The following is a 27,912-nucleotide window of genomic DNA, read 5'->3' on the forward strand; positions in this document are numbered from 1 at the left end:
ACTGACTGAAGGAAATAAAAAGGCAAGCTGTAGATTGAAAGAAAATACTTGCAAAGCATATGTCTGTCAAAGGGCTTGTGTCCAGAATCTATATAGAATTCCTACAATCCCATAGCAAGCAGACAAACACAATGAAAAGTTTGGCAAAAGATTTGAACAAATTCTTCACAAAAGGAGATATACAGGTGGCAAATAGGCATATGAAATTATACGCCTATGTAGTCATTTCAGGGAAACAAGTTAAAACCACAGTGAAATTCTACTACCTGCTTACTCAAATGGCTAAGCATAAGAGGACTGGCAATACCAAGTGCCAACGGGAAATGTAGAGCAACTGGAACTCTCATACAGTGGGCATGCAGAACGTTGCAGTAACTTTGGAGAACAGTATGGCAATGTCAAATTTAAACATGCATTTATCATCCAACTCAGCAATGCCTTTCTTATGCAATAAAGTAAGCAATTAAATGTATGTTCACATTGAGACTTTTACATGACTGTTATAACAATATCATTCATAAACAATAAAAGTAGAAATAATTGAATGCCCATTGATTGATGAATTCATACAGTGAAATACTACTAAGCATTATCATGGAGTATAATATTAATATATATAGTATGCCTGCATGCTCAATTGCTAAGTTGTGTCCAACTCTTTGCAACCACATGGACTGTAGCCTACCAGGCTCCTCTGTCCATGGAATTTTCCAGGCAAGAATACTGGAGTGGGTAGCCATTCTCTTCTTCAGGGTATCTTCTCAACTCAGGGATAGAACCCAGGTCTCCCGCATTGCAGTCAGATTCTTTACCATCTGAGCCACCAGGGAAGCCTGGTTAATAGCATCCTCAGTGGTAAAAATAATCTAATTCATGTACAAATTGAACTCATAATTTTTAAATCCCTTATGATAAAATCAGGCTTCCCTGGTGGCTCAAATGGTAAAGAATCTGTCTGCAATGCAGGAGACCTGGGTTCAGTCCCTGGGTTGAGAAGATCCCCTAGAGAAGTGAATGGCTACCCACTCCAGTATTACTGCCTGGAGGAGTCCATGGACAGAGGAACCTGGTGGACTATACAGTTCATGAGGTCACAAAGAGTTGGACATGACTGAGCAACTAACACATAAATCTATTTTTATTTATAGATGACATGTGAAAAATATTAAGGGATTCCTCAAAAAGAAAAAAAAAAAACAACTGCTAGAACTAAAGCAAACTTGGCAAGTTCACTTAGAATACAAGTTCAATATTCAAAAATCAATGCTATTGTCTAATAGAAAATAATTTAAAATAAAATTTAAGAAAGTAATTCCACATAATATTATTAAAGAACACAAATGCAAATAACTGAATTTTCCAAAGTAAAATATAAGACATTTATACCAAGAGGGCTTCCCTGGTGGCTCAGATAGTAAAGAATTTGCCTGCAGTGCAGGAGACCTGGGTTTGATCCCTGGGTTGGGAAGATCCCCTGGAAGAAGGGAATGGTTATCCACTCCAGTAATCTGGCCTGTAGAATACCCCTGGGCAGAGGGGCCTGGAGGGCTACAGTCCATGGGGTCACAAAGAGTCACACAACTGAGTGACTAAGCACATTATACTAAAAACTACAAAGCATTGTTGAGAGAAATAAAAGCAGACTTATTTAATAGAAGGATGGAAAAATACACCATATTTATGAGCTGGAATAGTGGACAACATTAAGATTTTAATTCTCCCCAAATTGATCTATAGAATCAGTATAATCCCAGTCAAAGTCCAAGGAGGATTTTTTTCCCCCAAAGTTGACAAACAGATTCCAAAACTTATGTGCAGATTCAAAGTAACAATAGCCAAAACAAATTTGAAAAGAAGAAGCAAGAAGGTAAATATACATCATATTTCATGCCTTGCTATAAAACTATAGTAATCAGAACTGTGAGGTACTTGTATAAGACTCAGTTCAGTTCGGCCCAGTTCAGTCGCTCAGTCGTGTCCAACTTCTTGCGATCCCATGAATCGCAGCATGCCAGGCCTTCCTGTGCATCACCAACTCCCAGAGTTTACCCAAACCCATGTTCATCGAGTCAGTGATGCCATTCAGCCATCTCATCTCTGTCGTCCCCTTCTCTTCCTGCCCCCAATCCCTCCCAGCATCAGGGTTTTTTCCAATGAGCCAACTCTTTGCATGAGATGGCCAGAGTACTGGAGTTTCAGCTTTAGCATCATTCCTTCCAAAGAACACCCATCTCCCTTAGGATGGACTGGTTGGATCTCCTTGCAGTCCAAGGGACTCTCAAGAGTCTTCTCCAGCACCACAGTTCAAAAGCATCAATTCTTTGGCACTCAGCTTTCTTCACAGTCCAACTCTCACATCCATGTATGACCGCTGGAAAAACCATAGCCTTGACTAGATGTACCTTTGTTGGCAAAGTAATGTCTCTACTGTTGAATATGCTATCTAGGTTGGTCATAACTTTCTTTCCAAGGAGTAAGCATCTTTTAATCTCACGGCACCATCTGCAGTGATTTTGGAGCCCCCCAAAATAAAGTCTGACACTGTTTCCACTGTTTCCTCATCTATTTCCCATGAACTGATGAGACCAGATGCCATGATCTTCATTTTCTGAATGTTGAGCTTTAAGCCAACTTTTTCACTCTCCTCTTTCACTATCATCAAGAGGCTTTTTAGTTCTTCACTTTCTCCCATAAGGGTGGTGTCATCTGCATATCTGAGGTAATTGCTATTTCTCCCAGCAATCTTGATTCCAGCTTGCGCTTCTTCCAGTCCAGCGTTTCTCATGATGTACTCTGCATGTAAGGTAAGCAGGGTGACAGTATACAGCCTTGACGTACTCCTTTTCCTATTTGGAACCAGTCTGTTGTTCCATGTCCAGTTCTAACTGTTGCTTCCTGACCTGCATATAGGTTTCTCAAGAGGCAGGTCAGGTGGTCTGGTATTACCATCTCTTTCAGAATTTCCCACAGTTTATTGTGATCCACACAGTCAAAGGCTTTGGCATATTCAATAAAGCAGAAATAGATCTTTTTCTGGAACTCTCTTGCTCTTTCAATGATCCAGCAGACGTTGGCAATTTGATCTCTGGTTCCTCTGCCTTTTCTAAAACCAGCTTGAACATCTGGAAGTTCACGGTTCATGTATTGCTGAAGCTTGGCTTGAAGAATTTTGAGCATTACCTTATGAGCATGTGAGATGAGTGTGGTAGTTTGAGCATTCTTTGGCATTGCCTTTCTTTGGGATTGGAATGAAAACTGACCTTTTCCAGTCCTGTGGCCACTGCTGAGTTTTCCAACTTTGCTGGCATATTGAGTGCAGCACTTTCACAGCATCATCTTTCAGGATTTGAAATAGCTCAACTGGAATTCCGTCACCTCCACTAGCTTTGTTTGTAGAGATGCTTTCTAAGCCCCTCTGGACTTCACATTCCAGGATGTCTGGCTCTAGGTGAGTGATCACACCATCGTGATTATCTTGGTCGTGAAGATCTTTTTTATACAGTTCTTCTGTGTATTCTTGCCACCTCTTCTTAATATCTTCTGCTTCTGTCAGGTCCCTACCATTTCTGTCCCTTATTGAGCCCATCTTTGCCTGAAATGTTCCCTCTGTATCTCTAATTTTCTTGAAGAGATCTCTAGTCTTTCCCATTCTGTTCTTTTCCTCTGTTTCTTTGCATTGATCGCTGAGGAAGGCTTTCTTATCTCTCCTTGCTATTCTTTGGAACTCTGCATTCAGATGCTTATCTCTTTCCTTTTCTCCTTTGCCTTTCACTTCTTGTCTTTTCCTAGCTATTTGTAAGGCCTCCTCAGACAGCCATTTTGCTTTTTTGCATTTCTTTTCCATGGGGATGTTTAAAGCTCTTGTTCATCAAAAAAATTCTAAAAATATGGAATGGGATATCACTGACTTGACTTAACATATATGACTAAGGACTTATATCCATGGAATATAAATCTGTCCTACAAAAAGGTTTGTTTTTTTTTTTTAAATTGGTTTTGCTGTTTTAAAAGGAGCGGAGACAAGACTTGAACACTTAACAAAAGAAAATATACAAAATCTAATGTGTACTTGAAAAGTTGTTCAACATCCTCAGTCATCAAGAAATATGAACTAAAACCATAGTGTGATATCATTTCACTCCAATTCTGAAGAGTAGAAATTAAAAAGTTGATAATCTCAAATATTTGTGAGGAATTAAGAAGCAATTGCATTTTCCATTCATTGCTGGTAGGAGTATATAATGATACAACCACTTTGGAAAACTATTTGTTTTCCTATAAAATTAAACATGCAGCTATGCCATGACCCAGTAATTCTGCTCTCAGGTATTTTCCAAGAGAAATATATATATGTCTACAAAGATTTATATGAGAATATTTATAGAAGCCACACCTGTATTTATGATAACCCCAAACTGAAAAAATTTCAAATGTCAGCAAAGGGGCAGAGCAGTGTAATGTTCCTTCCTTAGCTCAGATGGACTCAGGCAACTGCGCCTAACAACTATGTGGACAGTTGTCCAAATGTTCTCTCATGTGTAGTTTTGTTGTTCTTCAATAGGAATATATATTAAATATACTCTTAAATATATATATTAAATGTACTATATATATATATATATATATATATATATATATATTCTTTGATCACATTTTTACCCATTGGTACTTAAGAAACACAAGCTGGAATCAAGATTGCCAGGAGAAATATCAATATGCAGATATGCAGATGACACCACCCTTATGGCAGAAAGTGAAGCGGAGCTAAAAAGCCTCTTGATGAAAGTAAAAGAGGAGAGTGAAAAAGTTGGCTTAAAGCTCAACATTCAGAAAACTAAGATCATGGCATCCAGTCCCATCATTTCATGGGAAATAGATGGGGAAACAGTGGAAACAGTGTCAGACTTTATTTTCTGGGGCTCCATAATCACTGCAGATGGTGACTGCAGCCATGAAATTAAAAGACGCTTACTCCTTGGAAGAAAAGTTATGACCAACCTAGATAGTATATTCAAAAGCAGAGACATTACTTTGCCGACTAAGGTCTGTCTAGTCAAGGCTATGGTTTTTCCTGTGGTCATGTATGGATGTGAGAGTTGGACTGTGAAGAAGGCTGAGCACTGAAGAATTGATGCTTTTGAACTGTGGTGCTGGAGAAGACTCTTGAGAGTCCCTTGGACTGCAAGGAGATCCAACCAGTCCATTCTGAAGGAGATCAGCCCTGGGATTTCTTTGGAAGGAATGATGCTAAAGCTGAAACTCCAGTACTTCGGCCATCTCATGCGAAGAGTTGACTCATTGGAAAAGACTCTGATGCTGGGAGGGATTAGGGGCAGGAGGAGAAGGGGACGACAGAGGATGAGATGGCTGGATGGCATCACTGACTCGATGGACGTGAGTCTGAGTGAACTCCAGGAGATGGTGATGGACAGGGAGGCCTGGCGTGCTGCGATTCATGGGGTCGCAAAGAGTTGGACATGACTGAGCAATTGAACTGAACTGAACTGAACTGAACCGAACCTCTGGTAGGAATTTGCCAATTATGGCCACTGGTCAGATGAAGCTTATTGATTCTTTACCCAGAATCAGAACTATCTTCAGTGGTCCAATTTGTTATTAATTTAAGCCACTATTATTATTATTTTAAGAGCAGGAAAACTTGCATACACAAAAAGACCTGCCCTCCCTTTTTCCTTCTTTTTTCTCTTCATCTTTTTCTTTTCTTCTCTTTTCTCTCTCCATTTCTTCTCTTTCCCCTCTATTTTTCCCTCTTGCTTCACTCTCTCTCTTTATTTGGTTTTTTTTTTTCTTTCTTTCTTTGTTAATCTGGAAGAAATATTTCTCCAAACTTGAACTGATTCCACTGATTGGTTCTAGCACAAACATCTTGAACTCTAAAATCTGGAGTCAGATAGAAATGTGATACTGAATTTGACATTTCTATGGAGAGTTTCATCAAATATTCCTTTCTTACCACCTCCTGCTCTTCACATGACCCATGGTTTAACTTCTGCAAGATGGATTACATTCTCCCCTTTAGCTGGTATGCAGATATCACCTCATGGAAAGAAGTTTAAAAATAATTGCAAGCTCATTAGATGTGGCAGCATCCGGGTGAGAGGGCGGGTACTGGATGAGGGCAGAGCGCACACAGAAGATGAGGGAGGGCACATGTTTCCACTTAGAAGTGAGAGCTTTAAAACTGTGCCAAGCAAAGCACTGGTGGACCAATGCAGAGTGAGCACGTGACTGTGAATCACTGCATTTGACTATGACAAAATACTTTGGCTGAAGCAATAAAAACAGTTTTAAGGTAACCTTTTGGGGGACTTTCAATCTTGCTCCATTGCAATCAGCACATGATATACATGGCTGATGGAAAGAATAATGTACTGGGAAGCCAGCCATGAACTCAAAATATGGGTTTTCCACTGACTTGTTATAAGAATTAAAAAGACTTTTATTTCATTTGGCTTTCAATATCCTGACCCGTCAAAAAATATAACGATAATTACTACCTCCCAAGACTTTGAGAATATACTGAGATAAACTTTGTGGAAAATTTTCTGATATACATTTATTTTATTACTACTAATTATTACAGAGAAACACTTTTCAGTCAGAGGGCATTTAATTTAAAAAAGCAAGAGACAATAAAAATTAACTTGTGGCCAAAAATGTGTTTGTATGAAATACTGATCTCCTCCCCAACTTTAGGTAAAATAGTGAGCACTGTAATCCTTAGTGGAGATCATTACTATAATAACAACTATATATTTTGCACCAATCATTTTTGCTCTGGATCTTATGGCATAAGCATCACATGGAATATCAGTTAATGGAATAAATCTGGAACTATGAAAATGGATTTTAGTTCCTTAAAAATATCACAAAAATCATTTTAGCCGTAAAATAATCTTCATGGCAGATATAATGTTATTGGACATTTACTGTGATGAAATTATATCAAGCATTTTAACTAATTTTTGCCTTTTTGGAATTTACTTTTATTTTCATATCATGCATTCAATTGATGAAAACAATATTACCTAATTTCATTTCAGCTTCTGTAACTCAAAAGTGAAGGTCATAATGCATATGCAAATTTGTGTAAATCGAGACAGAAGGTCATTGAGAATCAAGACCTTTTTCTACTTTCATCACTAAATTGGAGCTCTAGCTACATTTTGGTAGTGAATTTGGACAACTTTCAAGTTTCACGCTTTGCTAACAAGGGTTATTAAAATATACAAACCAAAAACCTCTGAATAAATGTAGTACATCCTAGAACATTGCCTCCAGGCAAGCAAATCCGGTTCATTGGGGATAATGACTTGATTGGTAACAAGTGAACCATGGCACACAATCCAATCTATAACTAGAATCTGAATGTAGCTGTATTCAAACATTAACAGAGTAAATATTACAACATTCCTTTCCAATAATGATGACTTGATCTCAAAAATATATTAGTAATAAACAGCCAGAGTTTAATTTCTTTAAAATCCATACGAAGAGATGTAGATAATTTTTTCTGTAAAATATAACCACTGTTAACTCGCTAGAGAGATTAGTGGCTAACTTGGCAATTAAAACACAGACACACAAGGAACACACAAAGAAAGTACTGCAGCTGTTACCTTTCATCATTTAGTCAGCTAGTTGGAGCAGAAGACAGTTAGCGACAGAGTTGCTGTATTTAAACAGGCTTTTTGTGTGAGATTCCAAACCATGTGATCTTTACTTTGAAGAGCTCAGAGTCAGGGAAACCAACTTTCCATCCATTTCATATTGCCGATAAGAACCAACAGTTCTTATTTAATACAATGGGATAATTACGTTAAGGGCAAAGGGAGTCAATTTTACTACATCTTTTTATGGATAAATGGTTTCACCATTGTAAAAAGAGACACAGCAGCACACAAACAAAGCCTGGAAAAAAAAGGACACGGGAAAAGGAGAAACAGCTGGTGCTGAAGTGGAATTGGGACTGAACTTCATTTTTCTATCTTTCATTGTTGTTTTTAATATTATTTGTATCTTTAAACTCTTGAAAGAGTAACAAATGCTTATTAATCTAGAATATACTCACGGAGAATTTTTAGTTATGTTAGCATAAACTAGTCTTGTTTAACTTTGTGCCAGCTGTGAAAGAGATGTGAACACAAATTATCGATAAAATGTTTTGTTTGGGGAGAAAGCGGTTTGCTTAATCTGAGAACAAATGATTTTTGAGCATTACCTTTATCCATTTCTATAAAAGTTTCATGATAGAAACACACAATCTCAATTCTTGGCTTCAGCAGATTTGTCAGGTCCAAAGGTGACAGTTCTGTTTTTGTCTTGAGATCACTTTACTCTAAGTATTTGAAAATGACATAATTAACTTTCTGTAAGAATCTTCTATAATTAGATGCTATTTTAATGACCTGGTAGCTTGTCATCAATTCTGAGCTCTCATTCTCTCCCTCCACTCCCACTGCCTCCCATCCCAGCTTTACCAGATTAGTCTTCCTAAAGCATTGCTCTGCTTATGACTGTGTGTCTGACTCTTTGTAATCCCATGGACTGTAGCCCACCAGGTTCCTTTGTTCATGAAATTTTCCAGGCAAGAATACTGGAGTGGGTAGCCTATCCCTTCTCCAGGGGAACTTCCTGACCCAGGGATCAAACCAGGGTCTCCTGAATTGCAGGTGGATTCTTTACCAGGTGAACTACCCAAAAGGACCTTGATCATCACTGCTGCTGCTGCTGCTGCTAAGTCGCTTCAGTCGTGTCTGACTCTGTGTGACCCCATAGATGGCAGCCCACCAGGCTCCCCCATCCCTGGGATTCTCCAGGCAAGAACGCTGGAGTGGGTTGCCATTTCCTTCTCCAATGCATGAAAGTGAAAATTGAAAGTGAAGTCGCTCAGTCGTGCCTGACTCTTCACTACTCTCCTGCTAAACACCAATGGTTCCCCAGTGCCTACTGTACACTTTTGATTGCTTTTTCCAAAGGCTTTCTATAATGTGTCCCACACAAATGATATGGCCTTCTCTTCTAAATCGCCAACAAACTTCAGTTTCTCCTACTTAAAAATCCTTTCTCATTCCTGTCAAAGGATCTAAATCTTATCTTGTCTTTCTGTTTAATATCTGTACCATCCAACATGTCTTTCTTGAGAATCACAGCCCAATTTGATGGTTGTTCTTTCTGAATTCCCATGAAAATTTATTACATGTATTTCTATTACCCCACAAGCATAAATAGCCTTGTATTATTTTAAAATACTTCATATTTTAAAAGTACTTAATATTTTAAAATATTTCCTTTTTAAAAAACCAGATCAATGTCCCTTAAAATGGCTACTCTTTGTTATATTTCTTTTGTATCTTTCTAGTGAAGTGATAGTTGCTCAGGAATGTCTAACTCGTTGCAAACCCATGGACCATAGTCCACATGACTCCTCTGTCCATGGAATTTCTTAGGCAAGAACAATGCAATGGGTAGCCATTTCCTTTCCCGGGGGATGTTACCAACCCAGGGATTGAACTTGGTCTCCTGTATTGGAGTCAGATTTTTTACTGTCTCAGCCAGCAGGGAAGCACCTATGATACACCCAGGAATTGGTAAATCGTAATAACATGCCCTAGAATAGACACTCAATGAATGCTTGTTGAAAGGATGAAGGTGGAGAAAACTGTAGCAGCCAGGAAGCAAGATGCTGATTCCAACTTTACTCTGTTTTAACCAGAGTGATATTGGTCAAGTCAATTTATATTGTTGGTCCTCCATTTTCTTGTCTATGAAAGGAGCCAAGTGAAAGAGATGCACTTGCTATTCAGTCTTGTTTTACTTCTTGTGAACATCCGTCTCATCTATCACCCAAGCCTCCTCTTCCCTTAAGAATACTTGTCAGTGCTGATAGAAGAACTTCCTTTCAGTAATTTCTCCCCCAGCATTCACAGGGGAAATTGACTGGGACAAGGTGCTCCCTGTTACTCTCTTTCCCTTAATTTCAATGCTTGTCCTGTATCTAGAGATTCCCTGGAATCTGGAAGCACACAAATAGCTTCAGCAAACATGGGGAATAGGCATGAAGTGACTGATGTTAGGAATCCTTGCCAGCCTTGCTCTGTGGTCCAGGTAACAGTCCAGTTAAGACAGAGCTAGAGTTCAGAGCTGGAAGGTACATACATAAAGCAAGTGTCATTAAGCCTGAGGAGGAGATGAGACTGAATTGTAGGGCACAGGGCAAAGCTCAGACTTTAAGCTGGCTGGCTGCTCCCACAGCGCTCTGGAGATCAAGATCCAACAGAGGCAAAGGTGGGGGTGTGGCCATCGGGTGGGGGCTGTGCAGGAGGCAGTAATTTAGGATCCACAGATCCCAGCTGCCCTGGCTCATGGCCACTTGGAGGGATAAAGTCTGAGAACCTGGGCCTGTCAGGACTTGGGTCCAAACTGGCCTTAGAGGTCAGGGAAAGAATGGAGCTTCTAGTGGAAGTTGAGGGGCAGCAGTGAGGTACCCAAGAGAGAAGCTCAAGCAGGCTGTATGTAGTCTTGTCTCTGGGGAGAGCTGCTGCCCACAGTCACAGGGGCCCGATCACCAGGCCTTGAGTCTGCAGATACGGATTGGTAGAGTGCAGGGCAGGGTTCTGCTGGGGCTGGCAAAGCAGCACCCTCTCTGTCCTCTGAGACCTTTGCTGGTTTTTTCAGAGGGCACGATTTCCCCCACAGTCCTTACAGATTTGTTTTCTGGCAACAGTGCCCAAAGCGGTGTGTGCACGACATGCCAGGACAAGCTGGCTGCAGACTCCAAGGGCTTCTTGAGCTAAGTTCTGGATCAGTGTCTCTGAACAGCCGAGATGTCTCTCATTACCATGGGATCACCATCTAGGCCTGAGGACAGTGCACAGATGAATGCAGATCGAGTCCCCGGGCAGCCAAGGGGGCCCCACAGCCCCCCTCTTGGAGTGCTTATTTCCTGCTTCCTGTGGAGAACTCTAGAATGGAAGAAACCAAGGCTGTGAGGGGGTGGCGAATGTGGCAGGGATCCTAACTTTCTTGCTGAAGGAAGCTCTTAATAAGCACCCATCTGCCTTCAGGGAAGAAAACATGATTCTCTTTAGCCTTTCAAATTCAGTGTTGAGGACCAAATGCTCTCAGTGGCAATCTGTGTCCCAGTGTCTTTTCCTGTGGACTTAGTTTCAAATGTTCTTTCCTAAATAATCCATTGAAGATGACATAGAACCCAGATTCTTACCCACAACATTTTTTTTCCTTAGTGAGTAATTAATGACATTTCTTCAGCTATTTTAATGTGTTCTCTGAGTCACGTAAAGGAGACCATAATAGTTAATCAAACAACGAATTCCTGGGTACTTAAAAATATTCTAAGCACTTAATCATACTTAAAATGGACTGCTAATGAAGCTTATAAACCCTTTGGCAGCTCTGAAAGTGAATTTCTCTGAAGGCTTAAAGAGTATTAATCCACTTAGATTTTTACCAAACAAATATTATTCATGCTTTAATTAATGGGAAAAGATATTTAGAAGGTGAAGTTCATGTTCCATTGTCCTTCACTGGGTCTAGTAATTACTTACTCCACGTGGGAAACCCTGAGCACAGATTAAACATTCTTCAAGTTATTCTCAAACTTAAAGAAAGTTAGTGGCCTACATTTTTTATTAATAAAGAAAAAAATGAGAAGACAAACTGAAGATAAGAAAGAATGATTTTGTTCTAATGTTGGCATCTAAGGTAAATAGGTCACATTTGCTTTTTCTCAAGATTACTGGCCCGTAAGAAAAAAAAAATTAAAAAACAGACTACTCCATTTTAGTGGTTTGTTTCAATAGTAGTATTAATACAAATGGCCTTCTCACCTGTTTTTAAAATAAAGGAATGAATGAAATAATTTATTTAATATAGATAGCAATATATTAAAAGTCTTTTTTTTTAAAAAGATTTTTTTAATGACCATTTTAATCTTTGTTGAATTTGTTACAATATTGTTTCTGTTTTATGTTTTGTTTTTTTTGCCTGAGAGGCATGTGAGATCTTAACTCCCCAACCAGGGATCAAACCCGCAACCCCCACACTAGAAGGCAAAGTCCCAACCACTGGACTGCCAGTGAAGTCACCTTAAAAGCCTTTAATTTGATACCAAGGCTGAAGTAAGGATGAGCGAGGATCAAGATGAAAAATAGACAGAAAATGAATACTGTCAACCTTTCCCTGAGAAAAGACTGATACTGCTTTTAAAAAGTAAGCAATTTTTTAGAGCAGGTATTGGAAACTTTTCTGTAAAAGAGCCAGAGAGTAACTCTTTTGTATTTTGCAGACCACATACCTTCTCTGTTTCTTTCTCAGCTTATCTTTTCCTTTTTTTTAGACAATACTTTAAAAATGTTTAAAACTTTCTTAGCTCACACTTGTCCAAAAACAGTGGGCTGAATTATACTTACGGTTGGTATAGTTTGCTGACTTCTGCTTTAGATTTTAGATTGGGCAAATGTTGCCAAAATATACTCACTGGTAATTTTATATAAAATTTGCAAGTAAAAGTGTCCTTGACAGGGAAACTTCCTATTTTCACTGGAGAAAGGTATAGTGCTCCTTCTTGGAAAGTGGAAATCAATGTGTAAAATTTCACTTTCTCAAGATAAAGAAAAGCTCTTCTTTGAGGACTAACTTCTGTATCTTGTGCCCCTTCAGTTAGCTCTGATAGCTCGGAAAGCTTTGATAAGCTTGGATATTGCCAATGTCAGAAATAAAAACATCCTTGACCACCTCCTTTGCAGGCAGGCTATTTTCTGCAGCTCCAGCCAAGGCTTTCTCCAACTGGAGCATGGTTTCCTCAACTGGACTCTGAGGGCACCCTCTTGAGGTCACTCAAGTTCTCCACCGAATTTTTAAGACTTGCATTTTCATTTCTAAAGCTAAAAAAATAGTTGGTGTGATAAAAGGTGGGATCATCTGATGATCACTTTCTAAATGGCTACAGTCAGGGGAATTCAGTGTGCAAAGAATTCAGGCGCTCTGGCTAATAAGAACATGAGTGAAGAACAATGATTTCATCGCATCTTATACTTAGGAAGGTTTTGTTGTAGTTTAAGAAGAGCTGTGAGAGAATATAGCCATCTGACTGTGTAATAATAGTGCAGTATCTTCATGTCAAACCAAAAGAATTCTGCTGTAGTAGAGGAAGTCAGGAGTTTGCTGCCAGCAGTGGTTTAACTTCTGGAAAACCACATCATTGATTCAACTATCATAGTTAAATTATACTGAATTTGGTTAATGCAGCTACTTTGTAAATTTATTTCAGTTTTTCACTTGTATAAGAAGTATAACTATGGCTGGTCTGTGATTATCTGTGTTCTTTAAAATATATATATTTCTTACTTGAGCTTCCTTGGTGGCTAAGTGGTAAAGAACTCACCTGCCAGTACAGGAGATGCAGGTTCGACCCCTGGGTCAGGAAGATCTCTTGGAGAAGGAAATGGCAACCCACTCCAGTATTCTTGCCTCGAAAAACCCCATGGACATGGGGGCCTGGCAGACTACAGTCCACGGAGTCACAAAGCATCGGACATGACTTAGCGACAGAACAACTACATTTCTTACTTAGTGAAAAATATTAATCGGTATGGCATCCAAACCCAAAAAGTTACAGATCAGATATTTATTATAATGACTATATACACAAAAATCTTATTAATGAAAGTATTTTAAGTCAGAGATAATAGCCTATTTAATGTAACACATAACAAAACACATTCTGGAAGCTCAATAATTGAAACAATCATTGTTGAAATTTATTGTAATTAACAAAATTTGACTGAAACTTAAGCTACCACCTTCACCAAAACATAATCTTTCTTGTACTATCAAAATCTCTGAAGAAACAGTTGTACCTGACTTTAAAAATTTTAGCTTTATTTTTGCTACCTGAATATTGTACATGAATATGACAATGAAAATGAGATTTTTGTTTAATTCCCAGTTTTTAATAACTAAATCTGGTGACATTAAAGAATACTTTTTTTTTTCAAAATATGAAAGTCTCCTATTTGATTCAAAATAGATGACATTTTTGTACTTTTAATGATTAAATCTTTCATGCAATTATTGTCTTAGTTTAAATGTAACCTAGTAGCTGACTCTGCATTCATACATTATGCTGGATTCCTAGTAACATGCTATCAGTATGCCAGAAAGTATTTTGGTTAGGTGGGCCTTTGCCTATTTTACTTTTCATATATGTAACTTGGAACTTTGGTCTCAACCTAAGAACAAAAATTCCTTTTGGACATTTCTGAATTTTTTATATTTGATTTTTTTGTCTTTTGCAACAAAAAATAAACATAGTACCTTTTTAGAGTTACCTACCTTTTCTAAGAAGAAATAGAAATAAAAGCAGTAGTTTCTACTTTTTGATCTTAAGTTCTCTTCTAAAAACTATTGAGAAACCCAAAGTGTTTTTTGTTTGTTTGTTTGTTTGTTTTTGGATTCCATCAATTGCTGTTTACTATATCAGGAATTAAAACTGAGAAGCCCTAAAAATATTTATGAATGCATTTAACATAATGATAATCTGCTCATTATCTGTTAACATAAATAACATTTCTCAAAAATACCTTTACTTTGTGAAATGAAAATAATTAGGGAGTAACATAGCTATATTTTACATTTTTACAGATCGTTTTAATGTATGATTTTTTAAATTGCTGGATTTTCATATCTGCTTCTGCATTCAATATGTTGCATTGTGTTGTTTTGGTTGAAGCACGTGAAGAAAATCTGGCCTCGCATAGACAAGTATCTGGAAAAAGGAGCGGCATTTTAATATCCTTTCCAGATGATTATGGTATTCTTCTTCGATAGAATACCAAAACTCAGCAGGTGGTAGTTTCTTAAAGATTAATTGTGACATGAAGTTTGAAATCATATCAGTGAAATTTGACTACTCGGTTATATTAAAAAAAAAATTACAGAGTGATCTACTCTGTACTTTAAATGAATATTTCACTTGTGGCTTTTGTAACATTAAGTATTGGTCATCTGGAAAATTTGGTTAAGTGAAGTGCATGGTGTCTTGTAAATGCTGACACAGTATCCAAGAAATCACATGTAATAATATCACCTATGTCAGAAATTTTTTTTTAAGTGTTTAAGTTTTGGAAAGCTGTCAAGCTCAAAATGGCAGCTACACATTTTCCAAGACTCTATTTTTCACTTGAAAGTTTAAATTTTATCATTCACAACACATACTGCCAGGTCTTTTTTTGAAATGACAGACACACTTTGTTCATTTTCAAGAAAATGTCTGCCAAATACAAAAGTATGAAGAACCACAGTTGGTCTATCAATTGCTCTTTTAAGTAAAAATAAATTAGTTGTACAAGCAATCATCACTATTCTTAGAGGGCAGAGCTTTTTGACGTCAGACCATTTCAAAGGCTGTTGGTCTGACTAGATTACTAGGTTAGGCATGAACCCTGCTCCAATTGTCTGTGGGAAGCACGTCAGTAGGGAACAAATATGGCCACTTATGCCTGAGGAATTTCCTAGATTAACCTTTTCCTCAGGCGCTATGGCTACAGCAGCTTTCCTCTGAAGAGGACTATAGGAATGGCAGTCATGCTAAAGTCTGATGTGTCCCGAAGATGGATCGTTTAAACAAACATAGACTTTGGGAGAACTTAGGTAAAAGGATGAGAAAGTCTTCCACCTTTTCTTTGGGGGAATTATTATTCTTTTAATGCTTTCTTTCTTCTCATTCTCTACCCGTTCCACTCCATCCGTCTCTTAGTGTTCAGTGTCCTTAACAGGATGCCAGTCATCTTCCTCTCACTATCCCATCTTCTCATACAGTCTTGACCTCTGCTGCTTCATCTGACTTATTTGTCCAGAATCCTGCTTTCTGTGATGGTAACTAACAAATGGCTATTTGGACAAAGAAGTCAGATGAACATATTCAATCCTTGAAAATGTTATCAAAAAGAGCTCATGGGAACATGAATTTCCCTTCCCCTTCACATAGGGGATGTTCCCCAAACTGCTGGCAGTTCCACTGCAGGAGTTGAGGACAGGAAAGGAAACCTTGAATGGGAGTGTGGTGCTAGGCAGTGAGGAGAACACACAAACATTTCCTCTGACCTCCTAAGTGTAGGGTAGGCTCTGGGCCGATTGGAGCAAAAGAGAAAGTTAGCAAAAAAATAAAATGATTTTGTCATTGTACTTAAAGCAACTAGAAAACTAGTAATTTTTCATGGTTCATTATAATCCTTAAATCAAATACTGACTTGTTCTCATATATCACTCCATATCCAAAACATTCCAATGAGCACCTCACTTTTAGATACATTATTTTCTCCTCTCACCTGTTGCAAATTATATGCAATTCAGGTAAGATTTGCTTCATTGATCTAGCATTTACAGAAAATTTCAGTGAAACATTAAAACTCTAATGGAAAGAAGGCCAAATATTTTTAAACTGGTGATTATTTTTCACCATACTTGTGCTGTATATAACCCAATCATTCTGTTAAAAATTAGTATGATGATTATTATGAATATAGATTTCTAATCTACACATTTGTCTTCAAGGTTTGGAGTTACTGTAATCAAAGTAAGAGTTCATTCCATGGGCCGAAAGAAGAGCTTGAAAGTGATGAAAAGTAAAAGTGTTAGTTGCTCAGTTGTGTTTTGGACCCCATGGACTATAGCCTGTCAAGCTCCTCTGTCGATGGAATTTTCTAGGCAAGAATACTGGAGTGGGTAGCCATTCCTTTCTCCAGGGGATCTTGCTGACCTGGAGACTGGAGATTGAACAGGAGTTTTCTGCATTGCTGGCAGATTCTTTACCATCTGAGCCACCAGGGAAGCTCTAGAGAGTGATAGAGGTGGGGATAATTATGTATGTGACAAAGGAGGCTGCCCTATCACAGAGCATTTAGCAAGTTTTCTTCTGATTCCCATTGTCTCTGCAGGATTCAGAGAAACTCAAAAAGAATATACTTCAATCTATCAGTGGAGACCTAACTGCTACCTTGTGATTTTTGCGAGAGGAGTACAGATTCACTCATTAAAAACTGTAAACTTCCACCTATTTTTAAATTTATAAACAAGATAGGTAAGATAGGATATATATTAGCTGTATAATACAAGTTTGGGATTGAATTCCACATTTACCAGCCATGGAGTGGTTATTACAAGCTCTTTGGCCTTGATTTCTTCCTGTGTCAGATTGGATTAATACTTGTCTGGTGTGGTTGTTAGGGGATTAGAGAGAACAGTGTGTGTCAAGCGCCTGGCACGTTGCAAGCACCCCTGGTATTGTTATTTAAAGAGGTGCTATGGGTAAACTGTTTACATTTAAAAGACATTCACATTCTCTAGGTTTGATGTTGCCTGAAAGCCTTCTTTCCTGCCTGGTGGCCGACTTTCCCTTTTCTTATTGTTCTAAGAATACTTCTCCATTTGGCCCATTGTAAATAGTAACAATTGTTTAGCTGTTCCATCAGAAGAGAGAAGCCTTCCTGGAGCCTGGCAGACCGAGGGCCCTGTCTGATCTGTCTAACAGCTTTGGAGCTGGAGACAAAGCGCCGGGGTCTCTCACTTCCTTCTCTGGGAAGAGAATAGCGTCCCCAACCAAAATAGATCCTCGTCATCTTACAAATACCATCCAGAATGAATACTAAGGAAATGAGGGCAAAACTCCACTGTGATGGATGTTGAGACAGAATTCTCCCTAAAATAAGAAGGTTTTCAAAACTCGTAGGAAGCAGTAATGGATATTACAGCACATGAGTCGTTGTGCCAATTTCAGTTATGAATTAGTAATATACTAATGCAGGGCAGTTCTATTTGGATTACTTAAACATAGATATTACATCTAGAGAAATATGCTTATGGAGCTACATTTACAAATAAGAATAGCCTAGGCAAAACTCACAAGAACCAACTCGCCCATGGAATTTGATGGAAAATTAGTTAAGATCTTGGTGTTAAAAAAAGCACATAAACTGCAACTCTCTCACATCCATAATGAAGCTTGGAATAAAAACCTTTTAAAATTATAGTTGGGTACAAATTAGTGATAAAGATTGAGGGCAGGGGAAGGGACACTAAAAATAAACATTACATCACAGGAGTAACAGTATTCAACTTTTAAGTTAAGTTATTGCTAAATTAATCATTTCCATTTAAACAAAATAATGATTTTTATCAGTCATAACATTTCCTAGCTTTTTTTTCCCTCATTGGCCAATTTCTCTATTGTCTGGACTTTAGATAGTGTCTAAAACTGAAATAAATTGTGAATTCCAATTCAAATTCAAGGTCAATTCATTGATAATATTAGCAAAATTTGAAGGATATTAGATCATGTGACATAAGGAGCTTCATTTGCCTGAAAAGTCTGCACTTCCTCATTCATGGGAAAAAAAACCCCACTCAAGATAGCCTCTTGGTCTACTGAGATATTATGAACTATCTGAAGAAGGAAAAGTATGTAGTAAACTTTATAGTTCTGTTTCAGAAATGCGGGAGTGTACTTCATTCAACAAATATCTGAATTTACTTTACAGTTACTGAAATCAAAGTGAAATGATACTGAAATTAAGAAAAATAAATCAGTTGGAAAGAATTAGGTCTAGAAGTAGATCCAAGTGTATCTGGGAGTGGAAGTCACTGGGGAAGGAAGTGTAATATGCAATATACAAACAATTGAAAATTCATACGATACATGGAATTGGGATAATTGGCTATCAGCAAGAAAATAGTATCAACTCCTATTCATAACATCCAAAAGTAAATTCCAGCTATATTAAGGAACTAGACATACAACATGTAAAACCTTAAAAAAGAAAAATCAGGAAAACATTTATATAGCTATGGAATGAAACAAGCTTTCTTTTGCAAGATAGGGGGCAGAGTAAATTAACATATTTTTGAAAAAGCAATTCATACTATAAAGTACTATGCAATTATTTCATAAAGAATAAAATGAAAGAGTCAAATAAATAAACATGTATAACTACTGTGTGGTATAAAGCAAAAGAAGAGAAAATATTTACAACACATGTAAAACAGCAGCTTACTATCCCTCATACACGAAGAGTTTTTACAAATTAATTAGAAAATGACAGATGTGAACAGGCAATTCACAACAGAGGAAATACAAAGGACCAATAATCCTAAGAAAAGATGCTTGACATCTACATTAGTAGTCATTAGAGTGAAAATTGAAATACCTGGTCATCATTTGAGGTGGAGGGACAGTGTTCCTACTGGCATGAAATAACTTTAGACAAGACCTGACATCCACTGTTGTTAAGTTTTGGGGCTAATCCATACCATTGAACACTTGGTATGGTTCTGTAAATTGCTTCATTCCAAAAGTAATCTGACAGGATTTGTCAAGATATAAAAATACACAAAGACTTTACCTATAAGCTCAATTCTGGGTCGTTATCTCACAAAAATAAAAATAAAGTATATAAATATATATACAAGTGTGCTTATTAATTGAGGAAGGCAGGACCGTGTGATGGTTAAGAGCCTGGCCTCTATAGTTAGACTTGGGATTCACATTGATAACTTACCTTGTAAGTTATCCAATCCTATGTGCATCAGTTTTCTCATCTGCAGAAAAAGAAGATGAAAAATATATATCACATAAAATTTTTGTAAAGATTAAATGATAAGATGCATGTTAAGTGCTTAAAACATCATCTACTATATTTTAAGACCATAATAAATATTGGTTAATACTGTCATTCAGCATTATTTATAGTAACAAAAACAACCTGGATATCCATCAACAAGGATAATAATTGAATTGTACTATGAAACCATTGAAAATAATGAGGTACATCTGTATGCATACATTTTCCAAGATGCATTCAGTGAAAAAGTATAAGTTACAGTCTGATGTATAATGCCAATTTTAGAATAAGAGCAAAATGAAATAATTATTTTCCAGATGTGCCTATTTTTGTAGTGGGATAATATTTTGAGATATTAACCATTTCTTTTTCTTCCAATAGTACACCTTTTACACCCTTCTACCCTTACCCCCATTCAAGCCTCTAAACTGCTCCAGGTCTGTTGTTCCCAATGAGGTATGAATAGAGAGAAGGATCATTCTAGCAACTGGCTTCCAAAAAGTCAAACTTGCAGATATCTGAGGGTTTGAGAAGAGAGGGGTTGGACCCAACTGCCTGACTAAAAAGGATAATCTGACAGAAATTAAAATACAAATATACAAAACATCTTACAGAGATTCTTATTAAAGGTTGAAAGTAGATGCCCCCGGCTTGGGGAGAGATGAAAATGTATTAGAAAGAAAGCAGTGAGCATTGGAGGTGAGCCTGGAAAAAAGGGGCCCAAAACAAAATGCCTCGATAGAGCTGGGCAAGTGGAAAACTACAGCTCGGCTGGTGGGATCTAAGACTAGAGGAAACTGACCTCGACTTCCAGGTGGAGGCCAGGGAGGCTGGCAAGAGCCCACAGAGGAAATTGCTATAGGGCATCAGATTGGCAGAGATTGCCATGGCTCAGACACAGCACAGAAATCCACCTACCTGACAGGGTCTAACAACAGGGGCTGATGTGTCTGTGGGAACCGGTGGCCAAGGCCCAGATAAGGTGAAAGAAGTGTCAGTATTACCATGGTTACCAAGAAGCAGATGCTGCACACGCTGTACCTCCCACTCAGTTTCTGGGTACTGCACAACCTTCTCTCTGTCCCTGAAATGCTAGCCAATTTATAGGAAAAAGGAAGTTATTCTGAATAACTGAGACTGAGTGGCTACCTAACTGACAGGATGGAACCTCAAGATAGAAATTAATTTGAGCTAAAGAAAAGTGTTGTATTTTTCCTCATCAAAGTTGTGGACTCATACAAGTTACATGAATTTTAGTGTGTTCATATATAGATGGTGAAAATACAAGCTGTTAAGAGGAATCATCTATCAGCAGGGGAGAGGCTGTATAGCTGGAAGGGGAAGGATAAATCATTAGTTTTAATTTAGATATTTCTGTAAATTTATATAGTTGAGTGAATAGATATTCCTTTTGTTAGTGAATTGACTGGAATGTTATCAAATGCAACGAGTGCAAATGTAACAGCGAGTTCAAAATCATTTTAGAGTACATGAGAAAAGTCAAGATTCAAACGCCTATTTTGGGCAAATTATTAATATTCCTGGGCCTCGGTTTACTTATTTATAAAATGAAGGGCTAGGTTAAGTGATTTATATAATCATGCCTGTTCTTAAAAAGGTACAACCAGATGTGGCAGAAAAGAGTTACATTTGTGAAGGACCTCATATAAGTAAAGGCCTTTGTAAGTTAATGTTTAATGATAAAGATTACAGGAACTATAGTGGAAAACCAAAACTGTTCCATGAAACAGAGGTATGTCTGTTGATCGCAAGTCTGCCACATACTATCTGGGTGACCTTGGGCAAGGCACTTTACACACTTTGGGTTTCAACTCTTTAAACATCGCTAAAGTAAAAACATCCAAACCTGTCTGTATGTTAGAATCAATCAGAGGCTTAAAAAAAGAATCGCATGCCATACATCCAATAGGAATAGGTATATGTACTACCAAAAACATATATAGTTACAGCAACACTATTTGTATTAACTCAAAACTAGAAACAATCCAAATGCCCATTAAAAGTAGAAGGAATAAAGAAATATTGATACACGGCAATTGAATACTACGGAGCAAGGGTCAGCAAACTTTTTTTATGTAAGGTGCCAGATAGTAAATATTTTCAGCTTTGGCAGCCAAACAGTCTCTGAGGCAACTAAACTGTGGCATTGTTGTGTGGAAGTAGCTGTACCCAAGACAGAAAGAAAGTAGTCTGGAGCCTTTATGATCCATGCAGGAGGCAGACAGGAGACCTGGCCTGGGTGCTGTCAGTTCTCTCTCTGTACCTCATTCTTATCTTGGTCTAGCTACACTGGCATTTTCTATTTTCCCTCAAAAGCACCAAATCCATTCCTGCCTTAAGATTTATGCACATACTATTCCCAGTGTTACCACAGTCACCCCAGGATCTTTGCCCATCTGACCTCTTCTTATCATTCAGGCTTACCTTCCAGGTACCTCCTCAGTCATGCCTTAACTGACCACCCAATCTAATTGCATCTCTGTGACTCTATCACACCATCTTTATCCTATCACCTTATTTTCATCATAATATTCCCTTACCTATGATCTATTTATATTTATTGCCTGATTTCTCTGTGTTGAACATAACCTTTGTAAGAGAAAAGACGTGTGCTTCTTTCTATTGGAAAAAAATGATCCAAGACTCAGAAACAAGAGAAAGAAATTACTGGGCATACTTTTAGTTTTTAGTAGAGGGCACTGTCTAAAGTGGAGTGGTAAAGAAACTGCCTGCCTAGAAGGAGACGCAGGTTCAATCCCTGGGTCAAGAAGATCTCCTGGAGAGGGAAATGGCAAACCATTTTATGCCTGGAAAATCCCATAGACAGAGGAGCGTGGTGAGTTACAGTCCACTGGGTCACAAAAGAGGTGGACACAACTTAGCAACTAAAGAACAACAATAAAACTATCTAAAGCAGAGATTAGCAAACCTTTGCTGTAAAGGACTACAGAGTAAATATTTAGGCTTTGTGGGCCAGAAAAAGCAAAACTAAGGCTATTATGTTGGATGTAGGTACTTATAATAACAAGGAAGAAAATAGTTTTCACAATTTTAAAATTAATAACATGATAAAATAATAATTGCTATAATTTTGATAATATGGGTCCATTAATATAAAGAATGAAATGTTTTGGGGAGTATACAGTTTGCTTCATTGAGGTCGAAAGTATGTTTGCAATCAATTGCAAATGTTTATCTGTATTAAGATTTTATATATCTCATCTATCTTCATGCATGTTGCTGCTGTTCAGTCGCTCAGTCACATCTACTCTTTGTGACCCCATGGACTGCAGCATGCCAGGCTTCCCTTCACTATCTCCTGGAGTTTGCACAAACTCATGTCCCTTGAATCAGTGATGCCATCCAACCGTCTCATCCTGTCATCTCCTTCTCCTCCTGCCTTCAATCTTTCCTAGTATTAGTGTCCTTTCTAATAAGTGGGCTCTTCGCATTAGGTGGCCAAAGTATTGGAGCTTCAGCTTCAGCATCAGTCCTTCCAATGAATATTCAAGGTAGATTTCCTTTAGGATTGACTGGTTTGATCTCCTTGCTGTCCAAGGAACTCTCAAGAGTCTTCTCCAGCACCAGAATTCAAGAGCATTGATTTTTCAGCATCCAGCCTTCTTTAAGGTCCAACTCTCACATCTGTACATGACAACTGGAAAAACCATAGTTTTACTATATGGACCTTTGTTGGCAAAGTGATATCTCTACTTTTTAATACACTGTCTAGGTTTGTCATAGATTTTCTTCCAAGGAAAATGTGTTTTTTAATTTCATGGCTGCAGTCACCATTTGTAGTGATTTTGAAGCCTAAGAAAATAAAGTCTGCCACTATTTCCATTGTTTCCCCATCTATTTGCCATGAAGTGAGGGGACCAGAGGCCATGATCATAGTTTTTTGAATGCTGGAGTTTTAAGCCAGTTTTTTTCACTCTCCTCTTTCACTTTCATCAAGAGGCCCTTTAGTTTCTCTTCACTTTCTGCCATTAGGGTGTGTCATCTGAATATCTGAGGTTATTGATATTTCTCCTGGCAATCTTGATTCCAGCTTGTGCTTCATCCAGCCCAGCGTTTCTCATGATATACTCTGCATGTAAGTTAAATAAGCTTCATACAGGTTCAGTTCAGTTGCTCAGTCGTGTCTCTTTGCGACCCCATGAATCGCAGCACGCCAGGCCTCCCTGTCCATCACCAACTCCCGGAGTTCACTCAGACTCACATCCATCAAGTCAGTGATGCCATCCAGCCATCTCATCCTCTGTCGTCCCCTTCTCCTCCTGCCCCCAATCCCTCCCAGCATCAGAGTCTTTTCCAATGAGTCAACTCTTCTCATGAGGTGGCCAAAGTACTGGAGTTTCAGCTTTAGCATCATTCCTTCCAAAGAAATCCCAGGGCTGATCTCCTTCAGAATGGACTGGTTGGATCTCTTTGCAGTCCAAGGGACTCTCAAAAATCTTCTCCAACACCACAGTTCAAAAGCATCAATTCTTTGGCGCACAGCCTTGTTCACAGTCCAACTCTCACATCCATACATGACCACAGGAAAAACCATAGCCTTGACTAGACGGGCCTTAGTCGGCAAAGTAATGTCTCTGCTTTTGAATATGCCATCTAGGTTGGTCATAACTTTTCTTCCAAGGAGTAAGCGTCTTTTAATTTCATGGCTGCAGTCACCATCTGCAGTGATTATGGAGCCCAAAAAAATAGTCTGATACTGTTTCCACTGTTTCCCATCTATTTCCCATGAAGTGATGGGACCAGATGCCATGATCTTCGTTTTCTGAATGTTGAAGTTTAAGCCAACATTTTCGCTCTCCTCTTTCACTTTCATCAAGAGGCTTTTTAGCTCCTCTTCACTTTCTGCCATAAGGGTGGTGTCATCTGCATATCTGAGGTGATTGATATTTCTCCCAGCAATCTTAATTCCAGCTTGTGTTTCTTCCAGTCCAGCGTTTCTCATGATGTACTCTGCAAAGAAGTTAAATAAGTAGGGTGGCAATATACAGTAGGTACTGCCAGTTTCTGAGAGAACGTGATTCAACTGAGCATACTCATTGTTTGGAAAACATTCATAAAATTAGATTACATTCTCCTCTTAACATTTGCTCAGAAAATCATAATAAAACTTTACCACTGCTAGGCCATCAGAAGAAGAAAAGAAAGGAGGGGGGGAGGAGGAACAAATAATTAGCCTGGCAGTGCTTCAATAAAACTTTATTTATAAAACAGAAGGTTGACCTCCTATTTTATAACAATGAGAACAAACAAACGGTAACTACATGCAGCAACATGGATGCATTTCACAAGCATTCTGTTGAGTCAGAGAAGCCAGATGCAAAAGAACACACGCTATGAGGCTCCATTTATATAAATTTCAAAAATAGGGAAAAGTAAGCTATGATCCTAGAAGTCAGAATATATGGTGGTTACCTTGGGAGAGAGTGACTAATAGGTAGTCCAAAGAGTTGTCTACTGGACTGGATTGCTTTGCTACTTGGTTTGAGATTGTATTTGTTTCATGAAAATTAATGAGAGTACCCTTGCAGGATCTGTACTTCTTTTTTTTTTTTCTGATACAAGGTTGACCTCAGTGACAAGTTTACATAAAAATTAGATATTTCAAGATCTCATCCTGTAAGAATCTGAGTTAGGTGGTTGGCAGTGTGGCCTGCGACTCTGTCCTTAATCCAGTCTTGCGGAGGTTGGTGACCTGCCAAGGGTCACGTCATGAGGAGAGCTGACCCAGCAAGCTCTTGCCATGCTGGGCATGGGGTGAGTCAGCTGTACAGAAAGAGAGTACATGCAATGCCTGTCCTTGAGAATGGACTGGTAATGAGCTAACAGAAGCCAAGGTTACATTCCAGACTTTAACCTGGACTAATATTTGCACTATCACCTGAATATTCTCATTGACTTCTGCCACTTGGGCAGAGCACCAGTTCAGAGTTTTGTAGGTTACTAGAGTTGCTGGGAAGTTGCCAGAAAGCTTTCAGAGTACAGCATGAGCAAAGCAGCCTGCTCTCCAAGCAGATGGTCCCGATGCTCTTTCTAGTTCCCTGATCCTCTTATCCTTCTTACAAGTTTTTGTGACATAGCAGACACAACTGGAAGTTTGGGTTGAAACAGAAAGAAGCTTCACATGCTGGTTTTGCAATTTGTTTGCAAATTACTGAATTTTACCCAACTATAATTTTTCTCATTTGTAAAATAGGCATAAAATCTATTCTCACTTGCTTTATCTTCCCTACCCCAATGACATGCAAAGTTTCTTTTCCTCTTTTTTTTTAAACTCAATATTCAATTTATTCAATACTTTTTCATTCAATATTCACTTATGTGCCAAGTACTATTAAGGCTTTGATAATAACCGTCTCATTTAGTCTTTGTCAGTAAGGAAGGTTCATTTATGAACCACATTTTATACATGAAGAAACTAAGAATCAGAGAACTAGGTAATAAGAGGTGGAACCAATTTCCCACTGAAGAAATCGAACTGGGAGTCTAACCCTTAAACTCTTTTGAAAGATGACAGTGCCTGGCAGCTATGACTGTGTCTGGCCCATGGATGACATTCAGTAGGTGTTAACTCTGTGTTTCATTTTTCCTCAAAGAGCTATGAATAAGACCTGGGCCTAGACAGTGAGAAAATCTGGATTTTAGTGGCTTGGTAAGTCACTTTTATTTCCTTACTGGTATAATAAAGACTCCAGATTGGGTAAATCTGAAATGTCTCTCCTTAGGCTGAATGAATTTGTACTCTCTATGAATGCTTGCTTCAAACAGAAAATAAGAACCTACTAATCTCTGCAATGTGAAAGCATGTGGCATAGAAATGCTCCCCCACACCTGATGTGAGTCCCTAAAATTCACCTACAATGGAAGTAGTCTTGTTAAAATAATCTATGCACTTTTGACATCTTGACAACTTGGCAGATAATGCTGAATTTTCTACAAATTTAAAAGTGTTGATGGTCATGTAGTTGGTGGAGATGGTGCTGATAAAATATAACCCTGTTTCCATATGGGATGATTTCTTATGGAGGCAAAGTTGGAATATAGATCAGCTTTGGAAATCATTCAACCAACAAGTATTGTAGAAGACACAAATGGCAAATCCACAGGATAAACTAAAGTATGACTTATATCACTCACTTTCTGGTTATTTGCCAGCATCTAAAACCCAATTAATATTTATGGGAGAATGAGTTTTGTTCAAGTCATTTGCTAAAGTAAAAGCAGAGGTTGGTTTGAATACTAAGCCAATATTTTGCAGAATTTTAGAATAAGTTTAAAATAAGTTGTTATAATTTATGGACTGTAGATAGAAGCATTACATTAAAAAATAAACCATTAAAAACCACTATTAATTTTGGATGGCACAACAGTCAGCAGGTTGAAAGATTTAGTGTTCTAGTAATAAGAGTTTGGAATTCCAAAACACAGAAAAATTGACATTTTTACTGCTTTGCTTAGTTTGGTTTTATTCCAGGAAGTTAGGAGACACTGGGCGAGACAGTATAGATGACAAGTCATGATGTGAATGTTTCCTATGAAACAGGAAATGCTCTCAGACCCTGCACATGACTCCACAAAGTTTAATCTTTGTTTTCAGTACATCCATTTGCTTCTTTTTACTTAATACTATGTATTATACCCAGAACAGACTGAGAGAAAGTTGCAGTTATAAGGTGATATACCTGCCTTTAAAGAAATTGCTCTTGTGGCACTGAAGAATAAATGAAGATGCTTTTTATGATTTAGCTTCTTATTTGATATATTTGATGTGTGCTGTGCTTTGTTGCTCAGTCCTGTCCAACTCTTTGCCACCCCATGGACTGTAACCTGCCAGGCTCCTCTGTCTTCTCAGGCTTCTCTGGAATTCTCCAGGCAAGAATACTGGAGTGAGTTGCTATGTCTTGCTCCAGGGGATCTTCCTAACCCAGGGATCAAACCCATATTTCCCACATTGTAGGCAGATTCTTTACCATCTGAACCACCATGGAAGCCCAAGAATAGTGGAGTGGGTAGCCTATCCCTTCTCCATTCCTGACCCAGGAATCAAACCAGGGTCTCTTGCATTGCAGGCAGATTCTTTACCAGCTGAGTGACCAGGGAAGCCCATATTTGATATAAAGGGATATATAAATGGAGTAACCTTTCTAAGGATCTCATAATAAAACTTTTCAGTTCCCAAATGCTGGTGATTTTGAACGCATACACATGCATGCAT

General features: G+C 38.2%; 2 long non-coding RNA genes across 3 annotated transcripts in view; one reads left to right on the forward strand and one right to left on the reverse strand.

Annotated features, from left to right (window-relative positions):
- LOC132660206 (uncharacterized) overlaps nt 1–27,912 on the forward strand; it is an 81,587-nt gene that overhangs the window by 28,075 nt on the left and 25,600 nt on the right. The gene's annotated exons all lie outside the window — the stretch shown is intronic.
- The window catches only part of LOC121820187 (uncharacterized), a 69,478-nt gene that overhangs the window by 20,407 nt on the left and 21,159 nt on the right, over nt 1–27,912 (reverse strand). For both annotated transcript variants that reach the window (XR_009601527.1, XR_006060631.2), the window contains exon 4: nt 19,596–19,635. This is a non-coding gene — a long non-coding RNA (uncharacterized LOC121820187). The remainder of the gene's footprint in view (nt 1–19,595; nt 19,636–27,912) is intronic.

The sequence above is a fragment of the Ovis aries genome, chromosome 8, assembly GCF_016772045.2.
Source record: "Ovis aries strain OAR_USU_Benz2616 breed Rambouillet chromosome 8, ARS-UI_Ramb_v3.0, whole genome shotgun sequence".
Classification (NCBI taxonomy): Eukaryota; Metazoa; Chordata; class Mammalia; order Artiodactyla; family Bovidae; genus Ovis; species Ovis aries.